The sequence below is a fragment of the Lissotriton helveticus genome, chromosome 12, assembly GCF_964261635.1.
Source record: "Lissotriton helveticus chromosome 12, aLisHel1.1, whole genome shotgun sequence".
NCBI lineage: Eukaryota > Metazoa > Chordata > Amphibia > Caudata > Salamandridae > Lissotriton > Lissotriton helveticus.
The window spans coordinates 553463631-553482387 of NC_136073.1; the positions used below are offsets into that span (position 1 = coordinate 553463631).

The 18757-nt window shown below is 45.4% G+C and overlaps 1 protein-coding gene across 1 annotated transcript in view; it reads right to left on the reverse strand.

Moving 5' to 3' along the window:
• Positions 1–18757, reverse strand: part of CPNE2 (copine 2) — a 917381-nt gene that overhangs the window by 78662 nt on the left and 819962 nt on the right. The gene's annotated exons all lie outside the window — the stretch shown is intronic.

Genomic DNA, 18757 nt, shown 5'->3' on the forward strand with positions numbered 1-18757 from the left:
AAGTAGCCTCTGGATCAAGTTTGCATGAGGCATATTTCTGTGCTTGTGAGTGTTTAAAAAATATATATTTATACTTGTTTTCAAGCACGAAATATTCCATAAACGTTGGATGCTCTACTGCCAAAAGAGAATAACTTTGGATAACTTCTCATGCACTGTAAACCAGACAGCTGTACACTACCAAACTGTTGCATTTTGTTTGGCTCCTAGCTGGTCGGTGTTAACCAAGGAGAATCCTAGTTAGTACCCGAGTCAAGCTTCATAACAGCAGCAACCCCTATATCCCTATGCTTGATAGCTGCCTGTGAAGTTCACCCAGCAACAGGCTGTGCCTGCACTGGGAGACATGCTGCTGGAAATTACAGCTTCAGAATCATTCACTTTCATGTGCAGAAGGCTAAATATGTACATGGAAATGGTTCTAATTTTTGTTGATACAAATTCATCAGAGCACCGAGTCCCCAAAAACATTGCTTTCCATGTTTGTATTTTATATGAAAGGAGTTCCCAGTCTGTGAAAACGGCATACTCAATTACAGTGTTCACTGAGTTTTTAAACAGTTGTATCTATTCTGTCTGATTCTTGGTACTCATTTTACAATGTTTTAATTTCCTTTTAATGTAGTAATTTATAAGAGACATAAACTAGATTTTTTGTAAACAAAAATGGTATATAATCTCACAATACATTTGATTTTGGAGTGTGTGACCATTCATGCAGGCCGATGCAACTACTGAGGAAAGGAAGTGGAAAACGTAAAAAAAAAATGAAACGTACACAACTCTTAAAGAGGGTCTCACTAGCTATAGGAACACAAATCTATTCATTTTAAGTAAGAGTTGTAAACAGCTTCTTATTTCTCTTTAAAAATCCACCCCATCCATTAAAAGATTAGATTAAAAAAACGCTGTCTTCAAAAATGGTACTCTTTTGAATTTAGGATAGTATTAAGCGACAGAGAGGCTGGGTAGTGTGGGGAACAGATCTTTTATCACACATTCCATATGTTCCTTTTTGTTAACCCTAAAACAAGCATTCGCACAATGTATACCAATAGGACAGAGCTTTATCACTCAAAATGTACAATAAAAAACACACATGAATTTTTGGGGTGAATTTCATCCCTGGCTGTCATTTCACCCAGACTGTATTCTAGGGACAGGTAGAGGTACTGAACGGTTGAAGTAAGAAAATGGCAACTTTCTTAAAGTGGTTTTTTCACACCGACAATTAAAAATTAACTTCACTAAAAGATGGGATTTTAAATTGTGAGTCCAAAGACACTACTCCACTTTTCTATCTGCTCCCAATTAGAAGTTCCACTTTTAAAGTGGTATGAGCAGCTCCAATGCTAGACTATAGGAGAGATAGGCCTTGCTGCAGTGTAAAATAATTTAGCAATTTTTTACTACCAGCACATGTCCTACCTTTTAAATACATTGCACCCTACCCATGGGGCTGCCTAGGGCCTGCCTTAGGGGTACCTCACATGTCATAAAAGGGAAGATTTGGGCCTAGCAAGTAAGGGAACTTAACATAAAAAACTCAAACAGATGTCCTGAAGACAGCATGCACAGCAACGCCCTAAGGCTTCCAAGTACTCAAAATATTCAAAAATAAATCAGAGTCCAAACTGTAGTAAATCACTTGTGTTCTAAACTAGCAACGTTATTAATTTGCTGATCGTAGAAGTCAATATCTTTCACAAATGTTGACAGCACACTTATAAATCTTATCATGATGATGTATTTTTCCAAAACTGTGTGTTCACAGTAGCCTCTCACAAGACCGAATGCATTACGGGTATAGTACCCTTCATCGGGGTAACTACAAATAAAGAGAACAACTTGTTTTATATTCCAAAAGAATCAACATTTTACAATCTTTAGGTGCAACCCACCTGCAACATAAGGAAGGGTACTATACCCGAAATGCATTGGGTCTTGTGAAACTGCTTATTTGGGACACAAGTGATTTACTGCAGTTTGGACTCTGATTTATGTTTGATTATTTTGAGTACTTGGAAGCCTTAGTGCGTTGCTGTGCATGCTGTCTCTAGGACATCTGTTCTAGTTTTTTCACATTCATTTGTTCTGGGCCTGGGTGGAGCCCTCTCCAGGCATTGCACGCAAAGTCTGTTTAAGTATGGTGAATTTTGATTATTATATTGTGAGTAAGATTGTGTCTTTGAGTGCATCACAACCACATTTTCTGTGAAGTACGGGAACTTGCCAGATCAACATGGCAGTTTGAAACTGCACACACAGGACCTGCAGTAGCAGGGATGAGACATGTTTGAAGGACTATTCAGGTGGGTGGCACAATCTGTACTGCAGGTTAGTAGCATTTGATTTACAGGCCCTAGGAATACACATTGCATTGTACTAGGAACTTATTAGTAAACCAAATATGCCAATCATGGAGAACCCAAAGGCTATTACATTTTAGACATGGAGCACATGCACTTTAGCACTGTTCAGCAGTGGTAAAGTGCCCAGAGTCCTAAAAACAGCAAAAAGGAAGTCCAGCACACAGTCAAAACAAGCATTAGAAATGCAATAGGTCTCGGATTTTTTTGAGTTAGAGGTAATGGCATTGTAAATGGCAATGTGTTTTATCCATGTGTTCACCCTGCACACTCATACACTACAGTCACTGTCACTCAGCAATCACTATCACTCTGCAGTCACTCTGCACTCACTCTGCACTCACAGTCACTCTGGCACTCACTCTGCACTCACAGTCACTCTCGCACTCACAGTCACTCTCGCACTCACTCTGCACTCACAGTCACTTTGCAGTCACTCTGCACTCACAGTCACTCTCGCGCTCACTCTGCACTCCCAGTCACTCTGGCACTCACTCTGCACTCACTCTGCACTAACAGTCACTCTTGCACTCACTGTCATGCTGCACTCACTCTGCACTCACTCTGCACTCACTCTGCACTCACAGTCACTCTGGCACTCACTCTGCACTCACTGTCACTGTGCACTCACTGTCACTGTGCAATCACTCTGCACTTAGCACTCACTCTGCACTCACAGTCACTCTCCCACTCACAGTCACTCTCCCACTCACAGTCACTCTCGCACTCACTCTGCACTCACTCTGCACTCACAGTCACTCTCGCACTCACAGTCACTCTCGCACTCGCAGTCACTCTCGCACTCACTCTGTACTCACAGTCACTCTGCACTCACTCTGCACTCACAGCCACTCTCGCACTCACTCTGCACTCACAGTCACTCTGGCACTCACTCTGCACTCACTCTGCACTAACAGTCACTCTCGCACTCACTCTGCACGCACTCACTCTGCACTCACAGTCACTCTGGCACTCACTCTGCACTCACAGTCACTCTGGCACTCACTCTGCACTCACAGTCTCACACAAGGACTCTTAGGCTCCGCCTACACTGCGCAGTGTGACGTAGGCCCTAGCCCTAAAAACCGAAGCCATCTGCCACTGGCCACCAGAGGAATACAATTTAATTCACCACCGCAGTAATCGATTAACCATGTGTTATGGCTACTTCTCGACGCATATTTCACAATAACAATCATATAAGGGATTATTGGACAAAATCGGACCCAGATTATCATCCGTCGATCTCTCCATTCACCCTTTCAAGGGGGACCAGCCATTTCGGATTAGTCCGAAAAGGACTGTCCCACAACTTCCAGTTTGGAAAATCTGTAAACTAAAAAACTCAGAACAGACACGCCTGTGGGGTAAACACTTTAGCGGACTGTGGAAAAGGGGCCATGACAGGTGATTAAAGCCGTTAGAATAGCGAAAAACATCAACTGTTATCCCCCACACCTTTTCACTTATCACAATCATTAATCACACTCTAGTCCTGTCTCAGTGGCTCTGAATAATATATAGTGTAAGAGAACCGGGGCGGGCGTCAATCGGACACATTAACGATAAAATAATTCATGGCAGCCGTGCACTGGAAGCTGCCTACAGTCGCCTCGCGTAGCTTACCTTCCCAAACAGAATACAGACAAAAATAAAACGAGAAAAAGAAACACACACATAGCCCCTTCTGCGCCTGCGCAGCACAGAGGATGGACTTGTGATAAGTACTGGGTCTGTGCACAGGCCCTTAAAAAGATTGATCTTATTTACAGGTGAGGGTGGCATCTTAGGCACAAAGCGTGGGATCACAGCTTCTAATGTATGAGACGGCGGCATGTAAAGGCGGCGCAGAACTAAAGCTGGACAACACCGTACAAAAGGGCTGTGCTTTTATTAAAGAAATCACTAATAAGGTATCTGCTGCTTGGACAAACATATCCCCACGCCTAATTACAGCACAATGCATAAAAGACCTAAGGAAATGTAAAATGAAAGCAGAACGGATCGAGGCAACTGGCTGGGTTCGTAGCGTAAGATGCATTGAAATTGTCATTGTTCAAAATAGGTTCACACCTTTGACACAATCTGACTGAGAGGGCGAGCGTTTGTGCCTTTACGATTTTTAGGCTGACACATGACATGTTTCAAACTCGATGTAAAAAATCAACGAGGACACAGAATTTCTCTGCTCGGTGCGTGCCCCGCCACATTTAGGAATGTCATGGGAAATATCATCCAGTTTCTGCTACAGGCTGTGGACAATTTGCAGTGAGCAGCCGGTGGACTATGATACGGGACGAATGCCATCTGGTGGTTGCCATGCGTAATAGCAGTCGAAGTGTTTCAATAGCCTCAAGGAAGAAAAAAAACCCAGCATCTGTCTTCAATTACCGCGGCCCCTGACAGCCGCGATAATTGAAGAAATATGCCCTTCTCGTCCGCGTCTCCGCACGGAATATGCACTAGGCGGAGCAACTCTAATGCCTATGGCCTATTGCGTGCTGCCTTTTAAAAACACAGGCATTCGAGGCCCAATTGCCATGCAGCTGCCAAAAATAACTAGCAAAAATCACGAGCTTTCTGGAATTCGGTAGGTTAGATTTTCGAAGTCCTCAGAAAAGGACTCTTAAGCCACGCCCACTTCGTGGGACGTAGGCCGAGCCCTAAACAGGAGGTTAGAAGCAAAAAGACAAGGAGAACCACACCAAAAGATGCCAGGTCTAACAATAATCATTAGGTCACCTTGAAGGACTGTCAGCCCCTGTCCTTTTATATCCACTGATAATACATAGGGTAGAAAGTCTCAGAAAATGTACTTATCTATTTACCACATACTTCTCATCCGGCAGGCCAACTGTCCTTAGCAACGATCCACCCAGTCGTAAACATAGTACATCAGTTGCCTGTCAGCTATACTGACCAAATAACTTCTGTCCCTTTCTACTTTGTAGATGTATGTAAGAAAGTGGAGTATTATGCAGTAAGGCTGGTGAAGCTTTACTATGTAACACTCTCACAAGGCCCCAAAATAGGTCCTTTGGATTCACACTAATACATTTCTAGCTTAGTCCTGGTAGTGTGGCACAAAGCGTCAGGTTTTACTAGAGGAACATGTGTTAAGCATTTCAGAGGACCAACATGGACAATAAGTAATTGACACAAATCGAAAGAAATCCAAATAAAAAAATTAAAGGCGGGTTTTATATAATTTTAGACACCATAATGAAGCCAATCGGATAAGTATAACCGGAGTTATGGATTTTAGAAGGAAAAATAAACCAGTACAATTCAACATTGCAGAAAATGATAAAAAGCACTAGCGTCAATTGGTCACTTGCAGGTCGTTGTGCCTGGGACCCACCGGGGGGGGGGGGGGGTGGGGGTGGATTATGGTGATGTGGAACTCAGGACCAGGTCACGACAGTCAGTTGAATTTTACCTGGCTCATAGGGGTTGGATGCAGAGTTGCTCTGGTGCTGAAATGAGAGCTGCGGGGAGCTGGTTCACTTGTTTTGCACCATCAAGTAAAGGAAATGGTCGCTGGACTGGCCACCAACAAGCTTTGGCATCAGTAAGGTCTGTGAGAAATTGTTTCAACTTCCGGAGGTGTGTGGAAAATGGTATCCATCTAAAACTTGCTGGAGGTCTGGACCACATTTCCCACAATATACTGGGCCATCTACTTTGTGGTCCCTCGGAGGGGTCCCTCTGTTTGGGGGAGTCAACCCGGATGAGTTGCAGTCCTGCTGGTGCAAGGTGGTTGCCAAAGGTGCAGAGTACTGTGCCTTTGTTTTCAGCAGATCCTGTAGTCGTGGACTCGGGTCTCTTCTTTGTCCTCTGTTGCAATGCAAAGGAGAATTGAGCTTCTGGTGCTGGCGGTGCCCCTTTAATCCAAGAACGACTGACTACATGATAGTGGGTAAAAGGCCACTTTAATGAAACAGGCGCACATAATGGCAATACCCAAAACCTGCCTCTACAGTATAGATACTAATCATAAACATGGGCCTCATTATACATTTGATTAACAAAAAATCCTCCTCCCTCCCCTAAGCAACCCTTCACAAACCATAATACCCAAAATATAGTCACACACTCATCACTCAGAAATCCCTGCATCCATCTGCATACCCCATTGTTGTCCTCTCATTCCATTCCTAAATCCCCCTCCACCCCAAAGTTCAACTGGGTCTCAACAAGAGCTATGTTTCTTTAATACACTTTTAATTTCTTGCAGGAAAGTGACACTGAACTTCCCCAGAGTTTTTCTGTCCCCCACCAAGGAACCAACTACATCCCCACTGGCAAATGCATAATTACCGCTAACACATTCCTGGCTTGCATCAAATTCAATTCCACCCCATAAATGGATAAATTGACCCCATCATCTCAAAAAAATTAAACCGCCTCATGCTTGATATCGTCGTGCTCCAGGAATACAGCGCCCTGTCTATGGCCCACAGTTTGTTGTCCCCCCCATACTCTCCTTTGGATAAACTCGGTAAACACCTTCAATGTGCCTGACCAGGCTGCCTGGATCTCCAGCAAAAGCAGGAAGCTTGACAACTTTTACTAGTGCCAGTCCCTTCAACTGCATTATGTCATTTTCTCCTGGGTGCACAAGGGAGACCTTTTATCAATACATTCAATTTCAGCAACAGTTCGTGCCATCACATGCCTCCTTTGAAAAATCATCTTAACTGCACTACTATATCAGGCAGTCCCAGCTGTCTTCCTCCTCGCCTGGACTTGGCATGCCTCGCTGCCCACTTCACAAAGAGTGCCCACAGATCCAAACCTCAATATGGCCTCATTGTGGGCCTGCAATGCAACCTATGAGAAAACAGACTCAGGTTATTGATCTTGCAAAACCCATTCTCGATGCAGATAGCGCTGAAAACAATCTCCACCGCTGTCTAAACCCTGCCCTCAGTTGCCATTCCAAATAAAAAAGTATGCGTTCCACAATCCCACCATTCATAGCCCAACAAGCTCAACATCTTTCCTAAAAACCCCAGTACCTTTGGGGCCGTAATACATGCCCCATTTGCATGCTGAAACTCTTCCCCACCTCGTCCGCCTTGCTTGTTCAAAGACACACACCAAGCACAGGGGCACACTGACGCATCAGGATACGCTCGTAATGACGCACACATTCCCCTCCTTGACTGATCCGTCTTAGGGTTTGGAATCCACACCTGAACAGCCCTCCAAGCAATCTGACATCGTACCACTGAATACCCTTGTGCGTTGGCCCCATGACCTCTATAACCCAGAATGCCCCAAAAAACAACCAAACCCTCGGAAGTGCAGCAACTACGTGTTTCAAAACATGGAGTGTGATGGGAACTGAAAACCTCTCCCACTACCTCTCTCCCTTGGCCACCTTTCCAGGCTGTGCTTCCCCATCTCCCCTGCAATGGCTCGTAGCTCCACCACCGCTTCCTGAAAAATGCCACACAACCCCAACTTATTGGCGATTGTGACAGCCGACAAGCCCTTTTCAATCAGAGACATGATAAAGTTTACCACGTCATCCCAACAAGCTTGACCTCCATCCTCATCGCACTGCCCCCGCCTGCTGAAACTCATCCCACGCCAGCCCTTATGCCTAAGCTGGATCACAGGCTCTCGCCTACCACCCACATGTGATCTGGCATTGCAGTCTTCACTCTGTCTGCCCCTGTGGCCAACCCACAGAACCTTGACTACTGAAAGCAAGAATCTCATTGTAAACTCCCAGAATGTGGTACGCCCTGTAAATAATATTCACACGCAAACACTCCTAAACAAACACTCTCAACAACTGCAATACCTTGGATTCCCTTGCTGACTGGCGGTTAACCATGTTCACCACCAACATGTTTTCAACATTGAACAGAACTGTTTTGTTCGCAAAGTGTTGGCTCCACAAACATACCATCACCAACAAAGGAAAAAATTCAAGGAAAGCAATTATGCCTCCCGCCGCTCCCCATCCCACAAGCTTCCAGCCATTCCTCAGCACACTATTGTCCTTTCTAAAACAGCCTGAGGCCTTAACCGCCCATGGCATCAGAAAACAACTCAATTGACCATTCTATCTTTTCCCCACCTCCTGCCATGGGAATCCTGGGTGTTCTCCTCAACAGGGGGTTAGACAATGTGGCAGCCGACAACCTTTGATTGCTCATACTACAAACAGAGCGATATGCCATGCTAGAGTCTGGATCACAAAAATGGTAGTGGCACCTTGATACAACTATTTGCTAAGAATGCGGCCAATCACATGCAGTGCTATCAATGATATCAACCTCAGCATAAAATAGTTTGTCTCGACTTTCATGAATACAAGCTGACATCAACTCAGGCAGTGAGCACACTGTAGTGTACTGTCTAGTCTTTTTAGAACCCTCTACACTCTTGGTTCTTTTCCTTCTTCCCCTGAATTTTATTTGGAATGTGTTTTGAATTACCAACTGTTTTTACTGATGATCTGCTGGCTGTGTGAGCTGCTGCGCAGCACCTGTTCTAATAAACCTGCTTTTCAACTACATCGCCTGTGAGCCATTTACTACAAAAAACGTGGCGACGATCGTTGAACAGGTGTCTGCTATCCACGCGTGCATTCATGAAGTAAGATTCGGCCAACCCGCTACATCAAGACGAGAAGACGTCAAGTACCTTGAGAACTGGTAAAAAACCCCGCCGTTCTTCAAATCCTCGCCGAAGGATTTAAAGCAGAAAGGTACTGTAAAATTTTAACTACTTACTGGAAGCAGCAGCAGTTTCCCTTCGTTGCGAGCATCGGCCTGCTCGCCTACGTCAATTGCGCTCCATACGCATCTGACCTACGAAATTGGCGTATTGGATAACGCCCAACCATTGTGCCTACGCATCACTTGGCAACGCAACCAGCGTGCCTGTAGACACTTCCGCCTTGGGAAACGTCACTGGAACGCAGCATACTGACGGTGAAGCGCTGCACGAACGCCATTTTGCGGATCATTTTTTTCAATTCAACGATACTTTATTTGTTTCACTGCTAACGTGCAGAAGGTAAAAGAAAAGTTTTGAACGCGCTACTTATCACGTGCAATAACACAGTCTCCTTGAGTGGAGCTACCCACGGGGTTATCATCGTTTCAGAATCGCGAGGTGAGTGGCGGCAAGTCACCTTTAACAGAGTCGTTTTGTGTGGAGCTACTCGTTATCTCAGAAGTCACAAAACGAATGACACCAAGTCCTCAACATGTAAAGGCGATATAGCTGTTTTTCTTTGATTCTCCTGCTTGTTTTTACCAACAAAATTTTTTTTTCCTTGAACTACGTGCATTTCTTTGACAGTATTTCCCTCCAGCACTAGTGGGGCCAAATTTTAAACTATCTCTACGAACATGAGTTTGCAAGCTGTTTCTCCCCCACCACCGTTCCTTGACCTTCCTGGTGACCCTCCTATTGTTTGGAAAAAGTGGTTTGACGCGTTCACCACTTATTTAGGGGCCATTGGGGCATCCAGATACAGGGCAGAAAGGAAGAAGTATCTTCAGTTAAACAGTCTTGGATTTGAGGGCCGTTCAATTTTTAAACATTTACCTCCCCTGGTACTTGCTCCTGGCGAAGAAGATTTGGATGACTATAATCAAACTGTTAAACTCCTTGAGCTACGCTTTGATATTAAACCTAGTTTGGTTGTTGTCAGACATAAATTTTACAAATGTGAACAGAAGCAAGGGGAAAAGGTGGAAGATTTTATCTCTACACTCAGAATATTGAGTGCGGAGTGTGAGTTTGAAAATTTTAGAGACCAAATGATTAGAGATCAGTACATTTGCAAATGTTTAGATAAGAACATTCAACAAAAGTTGCTTTCACTAGGTAACCCTTCTCTCGAAGAAACTGTGCGTGTAGCAAAAAGTATTGAATTCTCCAAACTCTCTGTTAAGGAATTAGATGGTAGATCTTCCTCATCTATTACTAAAGATGAAACTGTGGTTAGCTCTGTTAAAGTTATTGATAATAAGACGAATGCTTTTGCTCGCACTGACAACAAATTCTTCAAACAAACCAATGTGTGTTTTAAATGTGGGAATTTTCCCCATTCAAAGTCTGGTCGTCCTTGCCCAGCCAGGAGTGTCACGTGTAGACTCTGTGGCAGGATGGGCCATTTTGCAAAAGTGTGTCAAGGAGTAAGAAGGAATTCTTCCTTTCCTCAGATCAGCAAACAGTGGAACAGTAACTATACTCCCACTCCTGTTGCTTATGTTTCTGATTCCCCTCAAGACGATACTAGCATACAGGATGATCTGAGGGACATGGTTGCTGTTGTCAGTATTGATGATCCTGAGTCAGAGTGTGTAGACCCTTACTCCGATTTTGGTATCGGAGATAAGATTGTTTGCTTATTAGTAGATTCCGGGGCCAGGATAACCATGCTGACCCAGGAACTTTTCGAAGAGGTTTGGGGTGATCGCAAACTTTTTCCCCCTGACAGGCTTCCTCTAAATTATGAGGGTAGGAAGATTGAACTTTTGGGATATTTTGAAGATTCTATTGAGTTCAGAGGCAGGAACATTTTTGGCAAAGTGTATGTCTCAATTAAAGGCTTGAACATCCTTGGTTGGTTCCACCAAGGTTTGTTTAAGATGGTTCTCCGTCCCGGTACCAAAGATCCCATCTCCATTGCAGTCGTTCAGACTGATGACCCTTCCTCTGCAAGTAATGTGCCCTCCATCCAGAACGATGATTTTATCTGCACTTTAGCCAAAGATTTTCCTTCTGTTTTTAGTAATAAGTTGGGAGAAGTGAAAGGATTCATGCACACCATTCGTGTCAAGGACAATGCCATCCCTATTAAACACAAACTGAGGAACGTCCCATTCAGTGTGCGAGATCAGCTCGAGTCAGAACTTTTTGACCTTTGAAGTAGGGGGATAATTGAACCCATTGAATCCTCCCTATGGCTTTCTCCTCTAGTGGTCGCTAAGAAAAAGAATGGGGAACTTCGTGTCTGTGTCGACTTACGCAGTCTAAATAAGAATATCTGGGTCGATTCTTTCCCTCTTCCTAAAATCCCTGACATGTTGTCCCTTATTGATGGTTCCAAGTGGTTCAGCAAATTGGATTTGGCATCTGCGTACCACCAGGTGGTCCTTGATCCTGCTTCCAGACATTTCACTGCCTTTGTGTCCCCTGTAGGTTCCTTTCAATACTGCCATATGCCCTTTGGGTTAGCCTCTGCGGCAGCCGTCTTTCAAAGGATTATGACTAATATTTTGAAAGACATCAGTGGGGTTGTAGTTTTCCAGGACGATGTGCTCATTCATGGTAAAACGTGCGATGTCCATGATGAAATTCTGAGGGAGGTTTTGAAAGCTCTGGGTAATGCTGGTGTTGTCTTAAAGAGAGAAAAATGTATTTTTAGAGCACCAAAGGTTGAATATCTTGGTCATGTGTTATCTGAGAATGGAGTGGAGCCTAGACCTGGTCTGGTTAAGGCCATAGTCGATAGTCCTGCACCCAAAGACAAGAGTGGTTTAAAGTCATTCATTGGACTTTGTGAGTTTTACGCTAGGTTCATACCTGATTATGCTTCCAAGGTGCAGCCTCTGTCCAACATGCTTAAAAAGGAGATTCCTTTCCTATGGGATGCCAATTGTGAAAAAGTTTTTTCTTGGATCAAACAAGAACTTACCGGTTCAAAAGTCTTAAAGCCCTTTAATCCCAATTTGTTGTGCACTATCACTGTGGATGCCAGTGGGTTTGGTTTAGGGGCTGTTCTTACTCAGGAAGTTGGTGGTGTGGAGCATACTTTAGGATATGCCTCGAGAGTTCTTCGTGGAGCTGAGTCTAATTTTGCAGTCATTGAAAAGGAACTCCTGGCTTGTTGTTGGGCAATAAGGAAGTTCAATCCGTACATTTGGGGTAAGCACTTCCGCCTGAGGACCGATCACAGTCCTTTAGTTTCCATCCTTACTGGGGTTCGGATCAAAGAGCATTCCCCTAGGATTGCCAGGCTTTCAACAAAACTACTCCAATACGATTTTGAGGTCAGCTACATACCTGGTAATGAGAACACAAGGGCTGATTACCTTTCAAGGAATCCTGTTGATTCAGACTATGACAGGGATTACGAGGAAGATTATGATGAGGAGGACTGTTTTGTAGCGTTTGTTGGCATTGATGATATGCGCTCTATAAGTGAAGGAGAGTGGAGGGAGCACTTGTCCAGTGATGCCCTTCTCAGTGAAGTGATCAAATTTGTCAGAGAGGGTTGGCCAAGGGAGAAGAATGTTCATGTTTCCCTTCAAACCTTTGTCAAAGTATCTGATGAGCTCTCTATTGAGGGTGGGCTTCTCATGCGTGGTGACAGATTGGTCCCTCCCAGTGACCTTAGGATCAGGATTGTTAAGGGTGCGCATGAGGGTCATCTCGGCAAAACGTTGACTAAAAGAAGGGTTAGAGAACATTACTGGTGGCCCAAGATGGATCAGGACATAGACACTGTTGTGGCAGAGTGTGTAGTCTGCTCTAGTGCAGAGAAGTGTTTGAAAACACGTTCTCCTCCCCTTCAACCTATCCCTTTCCCTGATAGGCCGTGGGAAAAAATAGGTATTGATCTGGTAGGTCCGTTCTATTTACTCCCTCCTTCCTCCAGATTTGCGATAGTTGCTGTCGACTATTATTCAAAATGGCCAGAGGTCCGTTTTGTAAGTTAGGCCAATTCCAAGAATGTCATTGATTTCTTGAAAGACCTGTTTTTGCGTGAGGGTTTTCCTTCCTCCATCGTAAGTGACAATGGTTCGCAATTTGTCAGTCAGGAGTTTTGTTCCTTTGTTGGTTTGAGTGGGATTGATCATCTGAGGAGTGCACTTTATCACCCTCAGACGAATGGTCTCGTTGAGCGTATGAACAGAGTGCTCAACAATTGCATTCAGTGGGCTATTGCTCAGCACTGCCATGTGCTCAACGCAGTTAGATCCATGTTGTGGTTCTGTCGTACCACCCCTCACTCCTCCACCAAAATTTCCCCTTTCGAATTGCTACGTGGGAGAAAACCATGTTCGAAGGTTTGTCCTGGGTGGATGTCACGTTGGGTGAAAATGAATTCCATTGACAATGTGGATGAGGTTGCCAGGTCTAACGTTTTGCATGCCCAGTCCAAACAGAAGAATGTTTTTGACTCCAGGAAGAAAGTGATCTCTCAACCATTCGTGGTGGGTGAAAGAATTCGGATTAAATTGCCTACTCACTCCACCAAGGGTAGTCCCAAGTTTTCTGAACCTTTTGTCATTGACAAAGTTTGTGGCAATTCTGTGAGAGTTAACATGAAGAATTGGTGGAATGCTGCCAGGGTCGTTAAAGTGGGCAAACCTATTGTCCATCTCCAGTCTTCTCATGATGTTCCTGTGTTGCCTTCTACTCCTTCTGTCCCTGTCCTACCTCGTAGGAGCTCTCGCACTCGAGTCACTCCTGCTAGGTTTCGTTAACGTCTTTGCTCTCCCGTAGTTTCAAGATTTTGCCATCGTCCCCTGTTTTTCTCTTGCTCTCCCCTTGTCTTAGTTCTATTCTGCATTTTCCTCTTTCTCCTTTTGTTTCGTAGAGGAGAGGATAATGTAGTGTTCCGTTAGGTTTACTGTCTAGTCTTTTTAGAACCCTCTACACTCTTGGTTCTTTTCCTTCTTCCCCTGAATTCTATTTGGAATGTGTTTTGAATTACCAACTGTTTTTACTGATGATCTGCTGGCTGTGTGAGCTGCTGCGCAGCACCTGTTCTAATAAACCTGCTTTTCAACTACATCGCCTATGAGCCATTTACTACACACACTTAGCTGGAACTGGACCTTTGGTGGCACATTGATACGTAAAAATAGTTTCAAATGCATGTTGCACGCATGCTTGTGGTTGATGGTGTGTTTATGTGCGAGACAGAGAGTGTGTGTATGTGTGAGCATACATCTGTATGTGTAAGCATGTGTGAGTGAGTGAACGTCAGTGACAAGTAGAGAAGGAGACTGTGTGAGATGGAGGCTCAGATTTACTATGTTTTGATACAAGGCCACACCACGCCAAAGTTGCTGTGCTGCCTCAAAGTGATAGAGAAAATATGCACCATATCTATTAAGTTATTGAGCATTTTTTCTGCGTAACATGGTCCGCCAATTTCCGCTGATCCCATTGCAGGAGCCCCAGTTCTGTTGCCACTGAATCAACTCTAGTGAGCAGATCCTGTCTCGAATCTGCGATATCGGTGAGTATCTTGCAGAGTTTGAGATCCATCTGTGTCTCTGCAGATGGCTTTCTCTGTGGCAGGTCTTGTTCAGAGCCGCACATCACTGCACCAGGCTGCACACACCGCTGTTGGGGACCTGCTCTACACCTGTGTCCCATAGCTCCACTCCACCTCAGGTACCTATAAGTGAAGTCCGCCACTATGGAGCGACTCTAGTAGAGCCAGGCACCCACGTCAGACCTCCAAGCATGCACACACAGTCTGATGGGGCGGCACAAGCAGTCCAGTATACCAGAGAAGAGGGGGGGAAGGAGCCCCCTTCAGAACACCCCCCAGTAGAGACGTACAACCCCTGAGGGTCGTCCCACCCGGGATCTGTTAGAGCTTTTCTGGGCTGACCTTCTGGTTTCATTCTGGGAACGTATGGGCAGATCTTTTGAGTGACTCAGAACATTGAATTCTCATGTTTTATGCCTGGATCGATTCTCAAGGTCCTCGTTCCAGGGGGGTGAGTCACCATATATATGTCATCTAGGTCTCATATCCTGGTGCTTGCATGGTGGATCTCTTTTGATCTTTCATCCAAGTTATGTCCAACATCGTTGACTCTGGTACCCAAATCTGTTATATCCTGCTGACTGTCCCTGAAGTATCTTTTAAGGTCACTCTGGATAGTGCTCACTTTCTCTTTTATCTCCTTAAGGAACTGTTACAGGAACTCCTGGGGGATGGCGACTCCGGGGCTTTGCCTATCTGCCCCTTTGGGGTGGACGCGGCAGCCTATTCAGCCTTTCTTGTTTAGGGTTCCTGTTCACAAACTTTTCTTTGATGGAGGCGTCTTTGTGACTTTTATTTTCTGCCATGTTGTCAGGGGAGGTCAGAGCTATGTATAAGGTGTTCGATCCCACTTATCTTTTCAGCTAGCTCTCTGTCGTGATGGTCACATGCTGTACCCTGCTATGCGTTGATCATGCCAGGTCCTAACAGCAGTCCAGTATAGATCTGTGGGGGTTCCTCCTCCTAAAGGTACAGAATTGGGAAAGAATTTGGTGCCCTCCCTCTCTACAGTTAAGGCATCTGTTGCAGCCTGTTTGAGTGATCTCTCCTACTATAGGCTGTGTCTAGGATGCCAATCATTGTGGTCAATCCATGGTTGTTCGCCTATTGCTACGTTATGCCCACTTCTCTGCGCACAAATGATGGGGCTGCCGGATCTAACTTAGTTCACTCCCGGGCCCATTTTGCTATCTGGTTCTGTCACTATTAGCCTACAGTGTGTTGAGTTGTCATGGTTGTTCCTTTGATCAGCATTGTGGCCCGGCTTATGAAGCATAGGTTCCAAGATTGTCAGTCTGCCAGGCTTCATGCAAACTAACCTGCCCCTCTGGGCCAACTGGGCATCTTCTGCATGCTTCTCCTGCTTCTTGGGTCTTTGGAAAGTCTCCACCAGGCCTGCGCCACGGCCTACTGCTCCTGCTGAATTTTCCTGGGACCCTGCTTCAGGGAGCACAAGCCAGTCACTGCTTCTGCCACTATGGGATCTTCGGCTCGGTCAATCTGTGTCCCACTGGGCCTCTTCCATGCTGCATCTCCTCATCCCTCCAGGCCAGAGGGGACCCACATCTAGAAAAGCTGCTGCAGTGTGTGTCCAGGGGCTTCTGGCAGGTCACTCAGAGTAACCCACCTCATGAGTTAGCTCTGTCTCAGAACTCACCGGTCTAGCCCAACGGCCCTCCTCTCTATTGGATGCCACCTGGTTTCAAGAAGGCTGCCATTCTATCACTGGTCCCGGCCTCCTCAATTCTGGGAATTTTTCTCTGCATGCCACAGGGTTTCACTGTTCTCTGCAGTACCCCAGAATACTCCCAACATCAAGGTCTCCCCAGTGGAAGCGGCTGGCGACTCTATGAGACTGAGATGTAGGGGAAGGAGCAGAGTGCCCGACCACATGCCTACTCCATCCCCTGCTGGTCACGCCTGCCCAAAAGGTGTGATTTTAAATGATTGGAAAGTGCTACAAGATTTGGGTTGAGTTTTAAATACTCAGAGAGTTAGCTCCATGTACTTGGAGCTTGGTAGCACATTACTGGATTTGAATCTTGTGTTTCTCTCACCTTCTAAGGTATGCAGTTTGTTTTCTCAGATAGTGAAGAAGGCTGCGTTGCAACAGTAAACAGCTAATTCAGGGCATAAGGTAGGCAAAGTTTGCTCCAAATCTGGTTCTATATTTGAGGCAAGCAAAACGGTAGGTAGCTATTTAGCCCTGAGTTGATGGCAAGAGAGAGAAGAGATATCTAGCAAGTGATTGACTCAACAAATGCAATATCAAATATTCATGGGAAAGGATTAATTTAATTGCCAGTGAGTACCTCATACATTATGTAACACTACAGCAACATTAGTGATATTCTAACAAATAGCAGATTGGAGCCTAAAATTCAAATGGTTTTTGTAAACTCATATAGCACAAAGTAAAAGTTATTAATAGAGGGAGTGTAAAGGGTGACACTGTGCTTAACATGACGGCTACTTTTGGACCTAGACTTGGTTCTTCTTCATGGGCATGTGTAATGAGACTTCGTCAAGGGCTAGAAGTAGCAGTCACTCCTGTGTTTCACTTTTGGCCTGCCTGATCTACCCCTTCCTGTAGCCAAGCACTTGACGGTAATACAGATATGCATGAAATCAGCAGGTGTCTCCTGAGGAAGATTATAGAGGGGAGAAAGAAGCTTAAAAGGTTCAGAAAACCACCATCGCAAGATCAAGGCGAACGGTGTCTTCCAAGTAGAGGCATAGAAGGTCAAGAACTAAACAGCACTGCAGTATAGGGATGATTAGAACCAAGACAAAAAAAACTAGATCCAAGTGAGACAAACCAACCGTAAGTAAAAGAAAACGGTGTCACCTACATTTCAACAACCTGGTTTCACCAGGTGGGTCCACAACTTGATCAGGGAGGCAAGATGGCCGACGATGGGTTGCTGTGAGCAGTCGCACTCTTTCCCCTCTCCAGCCTTAAGGACTTAGAAGCATGATTTGAGATGCTGAAATCCACGGACATCCTGAATTTCCCTGAATGGCACCTGAATGGACAGTATACGGTGATCCCAAGCTACCCGGAGTGTTGTATCCAAGGTCTGCTCTGAATCATATTCAAAACTACTGCCGAGTTATTGCCTGGCTTAAGAAAGGTGCTAGGAGCCTGATGAGTGTGATTGGGTTTGGGCTTAAAAGGAAACTACTGGCGCAGCAGGCACAAGAGACTAAAATGCCAGCAAGAACGTCAAAACAAGAAAAGCAAGAAAAAGAGAAGGAAAAAAGACGCCGGGAGGAGTAGCTGCGAATACGGAGGACATGAGTAAACCTACACGCAATCCCGGTGCCATCCCTAAAGCAGGAATCACTATCGGAGGGAAAAAGAAAACAGAGCAAAAAGTTAAACCAGCCCCTGAGGTACAAGCAAGTACAGCAGCACATCGATCGGCAATCCCCAGCATAACGGGCAGAAACGAAGAGAAGCAGAAGAGCAAGGAGACAATGTTGCGGCAACCTACCGTCACGGAGGCCTTTTCACCGAGACCACCCTCTCAACATGTGGAGGATACAGTAAGCGTCAGAGGCAGACGGGATAGTGGCAGCATCGGCATCAGCGGCACCAATGGACCCGGTAAAGGCGGCGGAAAACCGGGTGTTCGGGAGAGCGTCCTTGAGGACGCCAACGACGCCGAAGGGGAGGTTGCTAGGCAACGCCGCAAGCTCGATACAGGCAGCAAACTGGAGCGTGATTCAACCGAGGACACTCACACGCTGGATCTGTCAGCGCAACCAGAGCAAGCAGAGCGAGGAGATCAGACGCTGCGCCCAGAAGGTAATGTCACTGATCCTGGGGTTGGAAAAAGATCTAAAACTGGTGAGAGCCTAGGGCAGGCCGTATTTGAGTTTGGCAACACAGACATGCTGGGGGCTCTAATATTAGTGGAAAAGGAGATGAATTTAGCAATGGGGGAGTCTTCCAAAACATGGGGGAGCACCCTTAGCCTTGCAAGCAAAGACGGAGCGTGCGAGGGAATCGAAAAAGCTGAAGGCGGCTCTGCTGAGGGTGACTGTTTTTATTCCTTAAATGAGGAATCAGAACTAGAACAGACAAGTGCTGGGAGTGCAGAGGAGTGTTCAGGCT